Source organism: Giraffa tippelskirchi, chromosome 8 (genome assembly GCF_054371585.1).
Source record: "Giraffa tippelskirchi isolate mGirTip1 chromosome 8, T2T-mGirTip1v1.2.pri, whole genome shotgun sequence".
NCBI classification, from domain to species: Eukaryota; Metazoa; Chordata; class Mammalia; order Artiodactyla; family Giraffidae; genus Giraffa; species Giraffa tippelskirchi.
This window is the reverse complement of record NC_137282.1, coordinates 6,398,642-6,416,656: the sequence shown is the minus strand read 5'-3', so window position 1 is coordinate 6,416,656 and position 18,015 is coordinate 6,398,642. Positions and strand designations below refer to the sequence as shown.

Below are 18,015 nucleotides of genomic sequence, written 5' to 3'. Positions count from 1 at the left end.
CTACTTTAAATTTTTCAAAGAACCTCTGTACTGTTTTCCACAGCAGTTGAATCATTTTAAATTTACACCGACGATGCCCAGGAGTTGCAGTTTTTCCACATGCATTTCAACATGTGTTATTTTCTGGGTTATTATTAAAAATTTTTTTTTTTAACAATGGCTATCCTGACAAGTGTGAAATCATACTTGATTGTGATTTACACTGTGATTTATACTAATCCTAATGATTAGTGGGGTTGAGCATTTTTTTATATATATCCTTGTTGACCATATATGTGTTGTCTGTTCAGAAATATTTGTTCAGATCCTTTGACCATTTTTTAATCAGATATTTGGTTTTTTGTTATTGAGTTGTAGGAATTCCTTCCTTATTTTGAACGTTAGTCCCTTATCATGGCTATGGTTTCAGGTGTTTTCTCCCGTCCCATAGGCGGCCTTTCCTCGCTCCATTGTTTCCTTATTTTGAACGTTAGTCCCTTATCATGGCTATGGTTTCGGGTGTTTTTCTCCCGTCCCATAGGCGGCCTTTCCTCGCTCCATTGTTTCCTTGCTGTGCAGAAGGTTTTTAGTTTTATGTGTTCCTTTTCTCTATTTTTGCTTTTGTTGCCTGTTGTTTTGGTGTCATATACCAGAAATCATTGCCAATATCAATGCCAAGAAGCTTTTCTTCTGGGTTGTCTTCCAGGAGTTTCATAAGGTATTAAGCATTTAAGTTCACGATGCGTTCCCTGTTGTGTGTGGTGTATGTTAAGGATGAACTTGCATTCTTTTTCACGTGGATACCCAGTTTTCCTGGTATTGTTTTTTGAATAGACTCTCTTTTCTCCTTGGTGTGCTTTTGGGACCCTTTGGAAGATCAGATGATGGCATTGTTTCTGGGCTCTCTGTTTTGTTACATTGGTCTACATGTATGTCTTTATACCACTACCATAATTTTTTTTTATTATAGCTTTGTAGTATGTTTTGAAGTCAGGGAGTAAGAGGGTTTTAAATTTGTTATTCTTTCTCAAGACTGAGTATTTAGGATCCTTTAGAGCTCCATATCAATGTTAATGTAAATTTTGCAGTTTCTTCAAAAACTACCATTGGAATTTTGATAAGGATTGCATTGAATCTGTAAATGACTTTGGATAGTATAGGCATTTTGACAATATTCAGTCTTCCAAACCATGAACATGGGATGTCTTTCCATTTATTTTTGTCTTTAAATATTCTCAGCAATGTTTTGTATCTTTTATTGTTTAAGTTTTTCATATTTTTCATTAAGCTTATTCCTAAAGTATTTTATTGTTTTTGATGCTGTTATAAATGGAATTGTTTTCTTAACTTCCTTTTCACATTGTTCATTGTTAATTTACAGAAGTGAAATTGATTTTTGTATCCTGCAACTTTGTTCAATTCATTTCTTATTTCTAATAGTTCTTTTGTGGAATGTTTAGAGTTTTCTGTATTTAAAGTCATGGAATCTGTAAACAAAGATAATTTTACTTTTTCCTTTCCAATTTGGATGCTTTTAAGTTTTTTTTCTTCTCTGATGGCTATGGCTAAGAATTCAGTACTGTATTAAATAGAAGTACCAAGAGAGGGCATTTTTGCCTTTTTCTTTTATTAGAGGAAAAGCCTTTAGTTTTTCACCATTTTGAATATGATGTTAGCTGTGGGCTTTTTATATATGGTCCTTATTATAGTGAAGTAATTTCTTTTTATTCCTAGTTTGTTGAATGTTTTTTATCACATGAAAGGTTGTTGAATTTTTATTAAATGCTTTTTCTGTATCTATTGAGATGATCATATGATTTGAACATTTATTATGTCAATGTGATTTATCACACTAATTAATTTTCATAAGTTGAAGCATCCTTGCATTCCAGGGGTAAATCCCACTTGGTCATGATGTATGCCTCTTTCATAATATGATGTTGGATTTGGTTTGCTGGTATTTTGTTGAGGATTTTTGCATCTATATTCATTAGGGATATTGACCTCTAGTTTTCTTTTCTTGTAGTATCTTTTTCTGGTTTTTATATCAGGCTAATGCTAGCCTCATGAGATGGTTTTAGAAGTTTCTCTCTGCTTGAATATTTTTGAAGAATTTGAGGAAGATTGGTTTTAATTTAAATTGGTCCCATTTTAAAAGTTGGATAGAATTTATTGTGAACCTGAATGAATGGTCCTAGACCTTTCTTTGTTGGTGAGTTTTTGATTACTGATAAATCTGCTTGCTTGTTATAGGCCCGCTCTGACTTTTATTCATTCATGATTCAGTTTTGGCAGACCGTCTGTCTCCAGGGGTTTGTCCGACTCCACTCAACGGCCCGGTTTGTTGGTGTGTGACTCTTCATGGTTGTTTCTCTTGCTTTTGTTTCTCTGATGCTTGGTGTAATCTCTCATTCTTCATTTCTTATTTTATTCGTGTCTCCTCTCTTTTTGTTAGTAGTCTAGCCAAAGGATTGTCATTTTTAATGTTATTTAAAAAAAAACTCTTAATTTCACTGATTTTTTTCCCTTCTGTTTTCTAGCCTCTATTTCATTTATTTCTGTAATAATCTCTTTTTTTGAGGGAAATGAATTTTATTTAGCTGCTGGTATTTTGAAGATTTACTCTTCTTTTGCAAAAATGTGTTTAAGACAACTTCATGAAGATGGACACTCTTGAGGTATGATACTAAAATTAGTGTTTTCACATTTAAGACATTATTTGTAAATCAATAAAAATTACCACTTTAATTTTTTTTTTAATTTTAGCACATAAAGATAGGTTTTTGTTTGTAGGACAAGTTTTCTCAAATGCATGTTTTAAAAATTTAGTTCTACTTTATACCAAACTTGAAATATTTAGCAAAAATTAGCATAATGATCAATATCCCAGCTTATTATGTCTTCAGAATTTCATTCTGTTGGTGCAAGATGTTTATTATTTTTCTTAATGTTACGTTGATTTTTCTTAATGTTACGTTGAGATGAATCCTTTATGTATATGAAGCCCACTTGCTAACAAGGGCTACAGTGAAGCTATGTAAACTCCCTAATGATTGCATCTGTGTCATCGTATTTGGCACCAACATTTTATAGAAGGGTCTCTGAGCAACTTTGACAAATATTGGTTGCTATCCTAATTTTTTTGCAGTTCTCCCGCTTATTATTTTTCTTTCTTTGTTTTATTTTTAAGTATGGTTGACCTACAACACTGTTAGTTTCTAGTATTCAACATAGTGAGTTGATACTTTCTATATATTGCAAAATGAACACCACAGTAAGTCTAGTTTCTGTCACCATATAAAGTTATTATATTTTATTGACTGTATTCCCCATGCTGTACATTTGATCTTCCTGACTGATTTATTTGGTAATGAAAGTGGTACCCTCTTAATCTCGCTCACCGGTTTCACTCATCCCTCCACCCTTCTCCCCTCTGGCAGCCACTGGCTTGTCCTCTGTATCTGTGACTCGCTTTATGCTTTGTTATGTCGGTTTTGTTTTTTAGATTGTACATACAAGTGAAATCATTTGTCTTTTTTGAAATATTTCAATTAGCATCATAGCCTCTAGGTCCATCCATATTACTACAAATGGCAAGATTTCATTCTTTTCTATTGCTTAGTAATATTCTGTTATGTATGTTTTTATATATGCCACATTCACGTGTCAGTGCACATTTAGACTGCTTTCATATCTTGGCTATTGTAAATAATGCTACAGTGAACCTAGAAGTGCATGAATCATTTTAAAATGGCCTTTTTGTTTTCTTCAGAAAATTACCCAGAAATGGAATTGCTGGATCTTACGATAGTTCTAATTTTTAAATTTTGAGGAATGTTGGTACTGTTTTTCATAGTGGCTGCACCAGTTCACATTCCCACTAGCAGTGCCCAAGGATTCTCATCTCCACACCCTTGCCAACACATATTTGTTGTCTTTTGGCTTCCAGCCATTCTGACAGGTATGAGGTAATATCTCATCGTGGTCTTGATTTGCATTTCCGTGATGATTAGTGATGTTGAGCATCTTTTCATCCATCTGTTGGCCATCTGTATATCTTCTTTGGAAAATGTCTTTTTAAATCTTCTGCCCATAATTCATTCAGTTTGTTGTTTTATTTTGTTTTGGTGTTGGGTTATATGGAATCTTTATATATTTAGGATATTAACTCCTTATCAGATACTATTGCTTCAGAGATCTTTTGTAATTCTTTTCTGTTCATTTTTCTTCTTTTGCTTTCTTCCCTTGTCATTTGATGACTACCTTTGTGTTATGTTTGGAGTCATTTCTTTTTTGTGTGTGTATATCTGTTACAGATTTCTGCCTTGTGGTTACCATTGAAGGTCATAAAAAACATGTGTGTGTGTGTGTGTGTGTGTATGTTTATTTTAAGTTAATGATCACTTAAGTTTGAATACATTCCAACAAACCTGCAGTTTTAGTCACCTCTCACCACATTTAATGTTTTAGGTACCATTTTACATCTTTTCGTGTGTGAATCCCTTAACTACTTACTGTGGATACAGATGATTTTACTACTTTTTCTTTTAGCATTCCTACTAGCTTTATAACTGTTTGATCTACTACCTTTACTATATGTTTGCTTTTACCAATGAGAATTTTCCTTTCATAAGTTTCATATTTCTAGTTGTAGTATTTTCTTTTTTCACTTAGAAAAATCTCTTTACAATTTCTTGTAAAGCCAGTTAAGTGGTGATGAACTGTTTAACTTTACTTGTCTGTAAAACTCTTTATCTCTCCTTCAAATCTAAATAATAGCCTAAAATATTCTCGGTTGTAGGGTGTTTTCTTTTTCCCCTTTCATTACTTTAATTATATCATGCCACTTCCTTCTGGCCTGCAAAGTTTCTGATGTAAAATCAACTGATAGTCTTATGGGAGTTCCTTGATAACTGGTGGCTTGTCTCTCTCTGATTTTAAGAATCTCCCTTTATCTTTCATTCATGCCATTTTAATTATGATGTTTCTTGATGTGTTTAGGTAGGTTGGCTACATTTCTTAATTTTGGAGAAGGGCCTTATTTAGAAGATGCTCTTTGGGGCCCAGCAGCATACTCCTCTCGTCACCAGAGCTGTGTGGTCTAAGGGTGCCCGCTCTGTGAGCTGTTGGGCCCTTCTTTTGTCGCAGTCAGGTCCTGTGGGTGAGCTGGAAGGCAGGGCTACCCCTGGCCTGGATGGCTGCCAGCCCTGCCTCATGTGGTGGCTGCCTAACTACTGGTTTGTGTGGCCAGGTCCCCGTGCAGCTGGCTGGAGGGCTCGGAGGTGGTCCTAGGGATAACGCCAGCCTGCTGCTGGGGCTGGATCTCGGGGGGCTGGCTGTGGGACCTGGGTGGCCTGATTTTTTGCCCTAAACTTAATGTTTTCTTCCTTCTACTAATTTGGCCTTAGTTTGTTTTTTTAATTTCTTGACATGGAAAGTTAGGTTGTTTGTTTTTTTATCTATAAAGTTGCTTATACTATAATCTCATAAATTTTGTTATGTTGTATTTTCATTTACCTTTGTCTCAAGATATTTTCTGATTTTTCTTATGATTTCTTTTTTGACCCATTGATTATTCAAGAATGTATTGTTTAATTTCCACATATTTGTAATTGTGCAGTTTTCTTTCAACTGTTAATTTCTAGTTTCATCCTATTGTGATTAGAACACACTTGGTATGATGTCAGGTGTCTTAAATTTGTTGAAACTTATTTTATAAGCTAACATGTAATCTGTCCAGGAGAATGTTCTGTGTGCACTTTGGAAGGACATGCATTCTGCTACTCTTGGATGGAGTGTTCTTCGTATGTCTTTGAGGTCCATTTTGTCTACAGTGTTTATCTTATTCTGTGTTTCCTTGTTCATCTTCTGTTTGGATTTTCTGCCTATTATTGAGAGGACTGTATTGAAATTCCCTAATATGATTGTATTGCTATCAGTTTCTCCCTTCAGTTCTGTCCATATATGCTTCATATATTTGAGTGTTCTGGTATTATATTATGTACTTTTAATTATTACAGCTGCCTGGTAATTTGATTCTTTTATCATTATATAATAACCTTCTTTGTCTTTTTTTGCAGTTTTGTCTCTAATAAGTATGACTCTCTTTTGGTTACATTGTGCATGAATATCCTTTTCCATTTCTTAATTTTCAGCCTATATGTACCTTCAAGCATAAAATGAGTCTTACAGACAGCATATAATTGGGTCTTTTTTTTTTTTACATCCATTCAGAGACTCTGTATTGATTAGGGAATTTAGTTCATTTACAGTTAAAGTAATTATTGATGAAGAAGTACTTACTATTAGCATTTTGTAAATTGTTTTCTCTTTCGTGGCTTTTTTGACCCTTTTCCTTTGTTATTCTCTCCCTTTGTGTTTTGTTGATATTTTATAAAAGCATAATTTGATTGCTTTCTCCCCTTCTTTCGTGTCTCATCCATTGGTATTATCTTTGTGGTCACCATGAGTCTTACGTAGCACATGTTACAGTTCTAAGTCGTCCTTTGTAAGCTGATAACAACCTAAATTTAATCACATATAAGAACTCTACACTTTCACTTTTCCCTCCTCACACATAATTTATCTTGATGTGAGAATTTATTTCTTTTTATATTGTGTTTCTGCTAGCAAGTTTTGTATTTATAGTTGCTCTTACACTTTCCTATTTTAACTTTGTGCGACAGTTGGATGTGATTTGCTCACCGCTACTACAGCATTTCATTACCCTGTATGTGTCTATGTTTACCTTTGCCGGTGAGATTTATATCTCATCTTCTTTCTCTTATATTTCCAGTGTTGCTGTTTTGTGTCCTTTCATTTCAGTCTCTTGTTTTCATTACACTCTTCTGTAAGTCAGATCCAGCGGTGACACATCCGCTCAGTTTTTGCTCACCTGGGAAATTCTTCATCTGTCTTTCACTTTTAAAAGGAGCCATTTGCTGGGCACGGTGCTCCTGGTTTACAGGCACCCCCGCCCCCCCCACCCCCCGCGTCTGATCTGCAGGGCTTCTGCTGACCAGTCCTACAACCATCTTAAGAAATTACCTTGAATATGACAAGTCTGTTTTCTTGCTGCTTTGAAACTTCTGTCTTCACTTTTTCCTTGACAGCCTGATTGTAATGTGTCTTTGTGTAGATCTGCAGGTGAGGATATCTTAATGTGAGACTATTGGACTTCTTGGATCTGCATGTCCATTTTCCTCCTCAGATTTGTTAAGTATTTGGCCACTGTTTCTTCCAGTAAGTTCTCTACCTGTTGGCTTTTCTCTTCTCCTTCCGGGACTCTGCTAATAGGTATTTTGTGCAGCTGACAGTGTCCTGTAAATCTCTTAGGCTGCTTTTACTCTTTTATGGTTTTTTTCCCATTTGTTCCTCTGACTGCATAATTCCAATTGTTCTGTCTTCAGTTACTGATTCCGTCTTCTGTGGTTAAGTCTGCTGATGAATGAGTCTAGTGAATTGTTCAGTGTGTCATTGTATGCTTTAGTCTCAAATTTTCTGTTTTAGATTTTTAAATATTTTCTTTGTTGATATTCTCGTTTTGTTCATGCATCATTTTCTTGAGCCAGTTGAGACTCTTTATGATGGTTATTTTTAATTCTTTATTAGATACATTATATACCTTTCTTTTTTATGGGCAGTTTCTGGAGATTTATTTTGTTCCTTTGATTGGGCCTGGACAATGATTGGACAGTGTCCAAATGACTGGACATTTGGACAATCCTTAGACAATGATTTACTTTTTCTTTTACTCTACTTATTAACAGAAACATTTTAAAATTAAAAGTTCTTCAGAAGCTTATTTTTTGGTCAGTCTAGTATCTGATGACTATGAAATTAAAAGTCAAATGGTTTTATTTTTTCCTCTTTACAGAATTTGCAAAAACATTCATTTTTAATTGCTTACAGTATTTTCCATTAAATAGGTTTGTCATAATTTAATTTTTCCCATTTTCAAACATACCCTCATTTCAACTTTTTACAGTTATAAATAATGATATACTGTGCACATCTCTGTTTATTTCTTAAAAATAGATTCTCAGAAGTATCATTGGTCGCAGGGACAGAATGGGAACTGTTTAAGATTATTGAAACCTATTGCTAAGTTACTTCGCTGAATACCGAACAGCTTCGTCTCTCGAAGTAATTTATGACACTGTCTGCCCCACCACAGCCTTTCCTCGCCGCGCTAGTTATTAGCATTTGGACATTTAAAGGTACAGGCCTCATTTGTTTCAGGCTTTTTGTTTTCGGTGCACAAACACATGCCCTTGCACACTCGCCACACTCCAAAGCTGCCTTTCCACACTTGTGTCTCACTGGGGAAGAAAATAGACTTGAAATAATGTCGGTTCAAAACTTATTTGGGTGGCAGCCTACGCGAGGGCATCCGCATTGCACCACTGAGATAGTAAACCGCTTGGGATGGAAACAGAAGTGTTGGGGAGGGACATATGTGATTTATTTTCATTTTAAACATTTCAAAATGGTATCATAATGACCTATATAATAAAATTGAAAGCATTATTCTTTTTTCAGACCACTCTATCTTAGGAGTCACCCAGATCAATATTTAAAAGGACCTTGACTATCCTATATCAACATTTTACATATCACCAGAGCAGCTTTGTAAGGAACACTATTGTAATTCTCTTCTATTGGCACTTTTTTCCAATGTCTAGATTGAGAACTATGTCTAATGTTAACAAAACCTTTTGTTTTCTTCCTTTTGGGCTAGATTAGGTAAGGAATATTAGACTATGGGATACTCCGCCTTGGACTGGAGCTCTTTTCATGGTTAACTTCCCTTGCAGAGATAGGTATGGAGACAGCTGAAACCCAAAGATTGTAAAGAAAGTGATCTGGGACATCCTTCTAAAATGTACACATTACTTTGAGGGATCAAACAACTAGAGGAATGGAGACTTTGATGTTAGGTGATTATTCATGTTCTTAGGCGGCCGGATATCTTGTACTGTCTTTGTTTCCCTATGAAGCCAGCACAGCTTCTAATTTATAAGTCAACTGCTTTGGCCTTTGCCAAAGCACCATGTGTATACATGCTGGGCCCACATTGGTCCTTTCAACTAGATTTGTCTCTGTAGGGAATGGCCCTTTGAAATTAAATTTCACATATCACAGCTGTTTCCCCAGCATCAATCCTATTCTCTTGGCTTACTTTGTCATTTTCTCTAAAACCTCTATGAGGGGTCGAGTTGTCTTTGGCAAAATCATTTCATTCAATACCTAGTCACAGGATTTCCGCCCACTCCATCCCAGGGTGAGTTTGGGAAGAGAGAGAAGCATTCTTGCATTCAGCATTTGACAGAGGTGATGCACAGAGAGAGGCTGTTTCCAAGTCAACAGCTCTGCCTTTCTCGTCCTCCCCCTTGGATAAGGGAATGGAATTGTTTGCCTCATCCAGACATCAAAGAGAAAGGGCTGTGTGTTGACAAGGGACTGACTTTGTCAATTCTGAAGTGTCAGCATCAGTTGGATTAAAGCTACAAAATTATGTTGCACCTCCATATTTATGGTACCTCTGGAGTGTGGCAGACGGGCACTTAGGGAAAACTGGGTGAGATTCCTCTCGTAAAGTGAAAAATGGGATCCAAAGGAAGCGATGCATTTGTTTAGGAGCGTGTGGGTAGCGCTGCGGCTGTCTCTCGGGCTGCTCCTTTGTGCTCGGATGGAGAGTGGCCTGAGAAGGGGACCCATGTGCCGTATCCAGGCCGGACTCCCTTCTTATTGTTGTGAGTGCTGTTTAAAAGAAAAGGAGGGGCTGAAAAAATGGGACAAGTGTTTAAAGTCTCGGCATAGCAGTCATCTAATATCTATTCCCAGAACTTTGCATAGATCCTAGAGCCTAGCTCACCAACCAGTGGAACCTTCATCATAGTAGACCAGCTTCTTGGATGGATATATCTACTCTGGTGTTTTAATTAGTTTCTTCCTAACTTGTAAGATTTAAAAAACAAAAAGAGAGGCTATACAAATGTGAAGACCCAATGGGCCTCTACATCTGAAAATGCCAAGCACTGTTAGGTTAACAGGGAGCTGTCTGCTGTCCACTGCCCCAGGGGCACCCCCAGGGCACTGAGCTGCCTGCCCGCATCAGCAGGCGCCAGCTCCTAGACCTGTTCCTCTTTAAGTTACCTCCAGAGTATAGAGTGTGTCGGACGCTCCACACTGATACAGCCCGTGTCCTACAAAGGGCTCCTCCCGTCCCACTGCTGGCTAATCCTTAGCCTTGCTGGAGTCCTGACCTGCTAGTACATGATGGCAGATGCTGCATAGAAAGAAAGTTATATGATTGCAGGGTAATTGGGGGTCTATACAGTTTGGGGGTTACGTCTTCACAGAGCCGTTTAGAGCTGACCACACAGCAAGTACTCTGCTAAATGCTGGGCTTCCAGTGATGATGAAGATACAGTCTCTGCCACACAGAACCCACAGAGCAAGCCAAGAAACAGGGGAATTGAACCTTCACCAAACAGCGTATAAACTAACAGAGGAATGCAGAGTCTCACCAAATAAGGCCCCTGACCATGCTTGCAAAGGTCAGAGAGTGCCTCCCTGGGAAGTTAACACACCTTGAACCCACCATACCTGAAGGATGATCAGGCATTTGCTAGGCAGGCAAGGTTAAAAAAGGCAAGGGGGGGGGGGCTGCATTTTTAACCAGTGAGAGGGAAATAACAGTTTTGAGAGAATTGGCGTGGTCAGAGAATGGCAAAAACAGCTTTTTTAAGATTTTTTTTTTTAACATGGACCATTTTTAAAGTCTTTATTGAATTTATTTCAGTATTACTTCTGCTTTATGTTTTGGTTCTTTGACCGCAAGGCATGTAGGATCTTAAGCTCGCCCACCAGGAATCAAACCCCCAGCCCCTGCACTGGAAGGCAGAGTCTTAACCACTGGACCACGTCCCAAAACAGCTTTTGGCATTTGTTTTACAGGCTGGACAGAGGGTATCCAGGAGTAGAAATATGATGAAAAATTATGTTTCCAGTAGCTAGTGAATCATGAGAGTGAAAGAAACGGTGTCGCAGTTGAGTTTATGAACTATTTTACCAAAGAAGCAATTTTCTCCCCCAGAAGAATGTCAGACCCTTTGAGGGTGAGCTATGTGCTTCCCTCCCCCACCCCCTGGCCCCCAAAGGATCCAGACGGCATCCTGCTGTGTGCCAGCCAGTCCCCCTGGCAGGACCTGATGGGTGACTGTGCTCCCAGGAGGCATGGCTCAGGAGGGCTGTGCCAAGTGGGTGGTGTGAAGATGGAGCGTGTTCTCCAGGGTCTCGCCAGCACACACATTCTACCAGCATCCTCTTTTTCCACGCCTTGCTTGCCCAGATCAGTTTCTCAGCATCAGGGCTTCCCATCCCAAGGTTCCCAGGCACTCTTCTCCCCACCTCCCATGTTCTCCCAGGTGGCAGGTGCTGCACCCCTGCCTCCGCCCACCGTGGCTGCCAGACCTTGGCTCCTAGAAGAGGGGGACAGCGTTGTGAGACCAAAGGAAGCAGGGCCTCTGCTCCCCTAACTAAAGGAGTCAAATGAGTGTCCTGAAGACATCGAAACCCACCCTCCTTTCACTCTGAGCACATACACGCCACACACATACACACAATGCCTCTGCCACTGCAGGGCGGTCGGCTTGGCGTCCCATTCCATTATCGATTGCTCCATTATCGATTGCTCATCAAGATTTCTCAGCTAAGAAATAGCCTAGGGACCTCCCTAGTGGTCCAGTGGTTAAGAATCCGCCTCCCAAGGTAGGGGAGGCGGGTTCGATCCCTGGTCAGAGAACTGAGATCCCATGTGCTGGGGGGCAACTGAGCCCAGCAGCTGCAACGAAAGATCCCGCATGCTGCAGCTAAGGCCCTACGCAGCCAAAAATAAATAAATATTTAAAAAAGAAAAAAAGAAAGAACCTAATGATTTTTACCCAACTAGTATTTCTGCATTAAGAGTGAGAATAGTAGTAAACACCACCAGTCCCCCCAAAAAATCCACAGCCACCAGAAGGAAAACCAGGCACAGCTGAGCCCACACCAGGCAGATGCTCTGAGGCTCTCCGCCCCCACTCAGCCAGGCTTCCCCTGCTCCCGTCCCAGCACAAGGGAGGGCCGTGCTGGGACTCATCACGAGGTTTTCAGGGACTCCTTGGGAAACCGAAGACTTAGCAAAGATCTCATGCCTCTAAGGTACATATCCCTGCCTGTTTACCTAAAACTGTCTCTGTTGCATGCCCCCTGAACACACAAAGACACACACACACACGCATCTTTACAGGGCATTGCTTTGCATATAATATCTATGGGAACAGTCATCCCAAATCAGAGCATCCCGCCTCATCATGGCAGGAAGGGACTGGCAGACTTATTGAGCCCACTTACTGCAGTGACCATTCAGCCAGAAATAACATGGGTTTGTTAGTATGATGTAGTTTTGGGGATACTTTTTATATCTGAGCCCTACAACTTTATAGGAGGATATTGTCCCCATTTTTTATATGAAGAAGCTGAGGCTCAGAGGTTGGTTTGCCTCCTCAGGCTTCTGAAGGGTGGTCGGAACCATGCTAGTGTTTTTTCCATTAGATTATTCTTGTATAAGCCGACTCATTGGAAGAGACCCTGATGCTGCGAAAGATTGAAAGCAGAAGGAGAAGAGGGTGACAGAGGATGAGATGGGTGGATGGCATCACCAATTCAATGGACATGAACTTGGGCAAACTCTGAGAGATGGTGGGGAACAGAGAGGCCTGGTGTGCTGCAGTCCATGAGGTTACAAAGAGTCGGACACGACTTGGCAATCGAACAACGAGCAATTCTTATATAAACACATAGCTCTATTATATGTCTTTCCTAACTACTAGAAGTTTAAAACATGTGATTTTGGAGAACTTTTTCTTAACCTTTACTACGTCAACCAGTTTCCACTAACTTCTGGCTTCTTATTATTGTTTAGTTGCTAAGACATGTCTGACTCTTTGCAACTTCATGGACTGTAGCCCATGAGGCTCCTCTGTCCATGGACTTCTCCAGGCAAGAATACTGGAGTGGTTTGCCATTTCGTCCTCCAGGGGATCTTCCTCAACAAGGGATCAAACCTATGTTTCCTGCATTGGCAGGCCAAATCCTTACCACTTGAGCCATCAGGAAACCCCTAACTTTTGGCTAATACACAGCAAGTATGTACAAGCTTCTTCCTGAAGGCAGCTTCCTGCTCTGGTCAGGATCAGTGATTCTCCTCTATCCGTCACGGCACTTGCCTGATGCCACCTCTCCTCTGTTGGAATGTGAGGCTATCTCTAATTACCTTCCATACTTAGTGTAACTAACCTTTTAAGATTTTCTAGTTCAGACCCACTTTTCAGATAGTCTTCCTTTTTGTTACCAGGAAACATGAACAATCATAGAAATGTCAGCATTTCAATCATTTCATGATTCCCAGATTGGCAGTTAAAGTCAAGCGTCTATTATCAGCTGAACTTAGGTTGACAAACTGTCATCCTGACTCAGACCATCACAGAAAGCAAACCAGTAGTGCATGCATCTTTAGGTCAGGACTGCTGTAGTTTTCTAGAATGCTGTGCATTGCAAATATGCCTGAGAGCAAAATATAGCCTCTAGAGGAGCTTACAGAGCTTTTCAGCTCTGTCTGAAAAGGTCAACAAATAAAAAGCCATTTCATACTATTCTCTCAATTCGTCCCACCCTCTCCTCCCCCCACTGTGTCCACAAGTCTGTTCTATGTGTCTGCATCTCCATCTCTGCCCTGCAGATAAGTTCATCACTATCATCTTTCTAGATTCCATACATATGCATTAATATATGATATTTGTCTTTCTCTTTCTGACTTATTTCACTATAGTAGGCTGTAGGTTTATCCACCTCATTAGGGCTGACTTGAATGCATTCTTTTTTATAGCTGAGTGATATTCCATTGTATATATGTACCACAGTTTCTGTATCCGTTCTTCTGTCGATGGGACATCTAGGTTACTTCAATGTCCTAGCTATTGTAAAAGTGCGGCAAAGAGAATGGTATAGAAACATATATATTACCATATGTAGACAGATAGCGAGTAGGAATTTGCTGTGTGACACAGGAAGCTCAACCAGGTACTCTGTGACAACTCCAGGGGTGGGGTGGGCTGGTAGGTGGAAAGGGGATTCAGAAGGGAGGGAATGTGTGTTTACCTGTGGCTGATTCAGGTTGATGTACGGCAGAAGCCATCACAATATTGTAAAGCAGTTATCCTACAATAAAAAAAAATTGCAAAAAAATTAATGAAAGAAGTAAGCGTGGGCAAAAAAAGAAGCTACTTCAGTGCAATTCAGTATATGCTACAAAGAAGGCAATGTGCCGTGGAAGGACAGTTCACTGGACCTCAGGAAGAGCAGAGAAGATTCACAAAGGAAGTGATTCAGGATTCACAAAGGAAGTGATGTCTAGACCTGCCCTGAAAAGACACATAGAGGTTAGTGACGTGCAGGATTCTGGCAGGGAGAAACATGTATGGATGCCCAGATGTCAGAGACCACGGCGTGTGCAGGGAGCTGCAGGCGCCCCACAGGCTGTGCTTGGGAGTTGAGCTTTTCCCCTAGAGCAGTGTGGGAGTATCCAAGGGTTTTTAATGGGGTGTGACACAGTCAGATGTACATTTTAGAAAGATCAGTCTGGCTCTAGGGTGGAGTGTGGGTTGAGGGCAGTGTCGGAGTCACAGAGACCAGAGTAGCTTCAACTATGGTAGGAGTCGCGGGAAGGGGGAAGCACACTGACTGGGCAGTCCAGTACCTGGTGCTGAAATCGGGGGTCTGACCCAGTTATGGGTGTGCGTATCGGGCCGGGAAAGGGTCTGGAGAGTCCTCCAAAAAAGAAACATGGAGAGGTGAAGTCACTCAGAGTTTGTAAAGCGGGGAGAACAGTGGGACGCAGACGTTTCATGTGTGCCTGCGAGGGAGGGCCCGTGAGAGGGGCCCGGCAGTGTGACCAGACCCGGGGGGACAGAGGAGGGCGGCGGGAGGAGAGAGAGACGGGGCGGGGGGTGGGAGGGGCAGGCTGCCGCCGACCTCAGGGCCTGGAGCTGCGCTCCGGGTTGAAGAGGTGACCTAAGGTAGGGATCGGAAAGTCCCTCTGGAATCCAGCGACGAGGAAGTTACTGACGAGGCAGCCCCAGTGGAGCGGCGGGCTTGGAAGCCAGACAGGGTGAGTGAGGACACGGGCGGAGAGCATGCAGACAGCTGCTTTTAGGAGGTTCTTCCCTGATCGCCCCTCCGTGCCCCCGTGACACCCCCCTTCCTGTGACCTGCAGATCCTGGATCCCCAGCGTCTGTTCTCTCGCAAGGTAAACAGGTCTGTTTCTTTCTTTCTTTCCCCTAGACAGTTCCTGACATGGTCCCGAGCCCTTCTCCTGTTTCTCCAGCTTATACACGACCTGCCAGCCTCATGACCACCTCCTTCCCTTTCTGGCCCCTCCCCTCCCCCTGCTTCATCATGTTTGCCTCTCACTTTCAAGCAAAAAGGAAATCCACAGAAAACTGCGCTAGTGACATCAGAACCATTTACAAAACGTCATATTGGGAGGAGCAAGAAACTAACCTGGTGTCTACTCCGCAAAGAGCTTGGGCTTACGGTGATAGAGGTTTTATGCAATGAATGGCAAGTGACTCAATAAAAACCAAGTGAATGGGTGAACTGGAGAAAACATCAGCAGAAAGGGGAAAAGGCTGTGTGAGTAAAAGCACTGCGGTTTCTAGGCCTTCTCTTCGGCGGAGCACAGTGCAGCATCTGTGGTGAAGCAAGTGGTTTTGTCTGCTTTCCAGCTGAGCAGAAACGCACTCCTGTCCGTGTCTGGCTATGGTACTTGCAGTGCCCCTGAGACCAGGCTCAGGAAATGTATTACCCGATGGAGAGCTATTTATTTTTATTGGAATATGAAGTGTTTGCAGCAGAGGAGTCTAATATTATTTTAATATAACAGTTTATATATGCTTTGAAATTTTGAAATTGCCGGGCATTGATGATAAAATGATTAAATTTTTGGTGGGGAAGATCCATCACTTGTCGACATACAGGTATTGGCTTTCTACCGTGTTGTTATCCAGGAGTGAGTCATCTGCTGGTCAAATGCTGAGATGCGTCTTTGCTGTCACACAGCTTCAGAAGATCTCTGTTGGCTTCAGTCAAGGGCTGTGTGTCTGACCCTACTAGTCTGTCCTTTTCTTGCAAGTCTTTTTTGGTAAGCTTTATGATGGTATTTTTGTTACAGGTCTGATTGTGACAAAAGTGAATTATGTTATCCTTAAAATAAATTGTCAGGTGATTGATGGAATGGTTGAGACAGAGGGGTGTGGGTGGCTGGTGAGTGCGTGGCTCTGAATTACTTGACTATGGTATCCGCTACACCAGGCTCTGGAGAATGTTCTCTTTTAAAAAGAAAAAAGCATCTGTTTATTTATTTGGCTGCACCGGGTCTTGCTGTGGCCCCTGGAATCTTTGTTGCCTCACGTGGGATCTTTCGTGGCAGCGCTTGGACTCTGTTTTCAGTGCCTGGGCTCAGTAGTTGTGTTTCGTGGACTTAGTTGCCCTGTGACATGCAGGATCTTAGTTCCCCAGCCAAGGATTGAACCTGTGTGTCTCTTTTATGGCAAGGCAGATTGTTAACCGCTGGAAAGTCCCTAGACAATATTCTAATGTCTTTTATCTCTAGAGTCTAGAAAACACGTATTCAGATCAGAATATATTTGCCTTTGGCATGTCTTTCAAATGTTAAAAAATGTTGGTTAGCTAAAAATTTAGTTTCCTGTCTTGGTATACTGGGAACTCTCTGTTCCTGATGCAAAATCTTCCATTGTTTCCTTGAGAGAGAGAGATTAGTTCCAACTGCATGTAAGCCTTTTGGACTGGGAAGGGAGTTGTTTGCTGTAGTGTCTGAAGTACAGGTGGCAAGTGCAGAGTGGGCCTGGGCCAGGCAGGAGGGGGCCCTGAAGACCAGGCCCCCGGACTGATGCCAGGTGCTGGGAGCTGGCCGACCTGACTGGGATCCGGATAGCAAAGAGCTGTCCTTTGTGCTCAGGGCACATTTATTTATTTATTTTTGGTGAAACTGCTGGTTCTGTGCCCTCTCACACCCTGAAAGGGCCATATGGAGCCCTCTCTCATTCTCTGAAACAATGGAAAGTGCATGAAACAAAAGTTAACTAGGTTTTGAGGCGTTACATGATCATATCTGAGTCTTCATTAGTTATAAGTCAGATGAATGACCCATTTCAACAGAGCAGTGTGACCATTACATAAGGCACATTTCAAACACAATCAGAATTTTTTAGGACCATCAATTCATAAAAAGGCATTGCAACTGGAAACACATGGTATCTGGAGTTCAAGACACACGGGCTGTGCTCTGAAGATTTGTTTAAAAACACGTTCAGAGGGTCTCACGAACAGAAACGAGTTTACCCCATCAGTTGGTTCGTGCCCACACGGAGAGGGGCTGCAGTGTTCTGTGCCCTTTGTCAAGCTGCTCGAGTGTGAGACGGGTCCAGAACGCAAACCTCTCCTCCTGTTTGCTCCCTGGGGGCCTAGGCGGTGCCTGTCACTCCCTCCCCTCCTCCCTCCCTTCCTTGCAGTAAATATTATACCCACACCAGTCATGTGAAAGTCATAGCAGGAAACACATATTCGACACTCTCTTGGTTTCCAGGGCTCTACACTGAGTGGTAGTGGGTGGGTGACGATGGGCACACATCACACTGTCACAGACAGTGCCAAGTGCAGCCTTAGCAGGAACCAAGAGGAAACCCTGGTCACGTGTGAGTTAGAAATATTCAAGGGGTAAGGATGGGCTTCCCTGGTAGCTCAACTGCTAAAGAATTCGCCTGCAATGCAGGAGACCCCAGTTCGATCCCTGGGTCAGGAATATCTGCTGGAGAAGGGATAAGCTACCCAGCCAGTATTCTTGGGTTTCCCTGGTGGCTCAGCTGGTAAAGAATCTGCCTGGAATGTGGAGACCTCGGTTCGATCCCTGG

General features: G+C 41.4%; 1 protein-coding gene across 41 annotated transcripts in view; it reads left to right on the top strand.

Moving 5' to 3' along the window:
• PSD3 (pleckstrin and Sec7 domain containing 3) overlaps positions 1-18,015 on the top strand; it is a 540,565-nt gene that overhangs the window by 410,532 nt on the left and 112,018 nt on the right. The gene's annotated exons all lie outside the window — the stretch shown is intronic.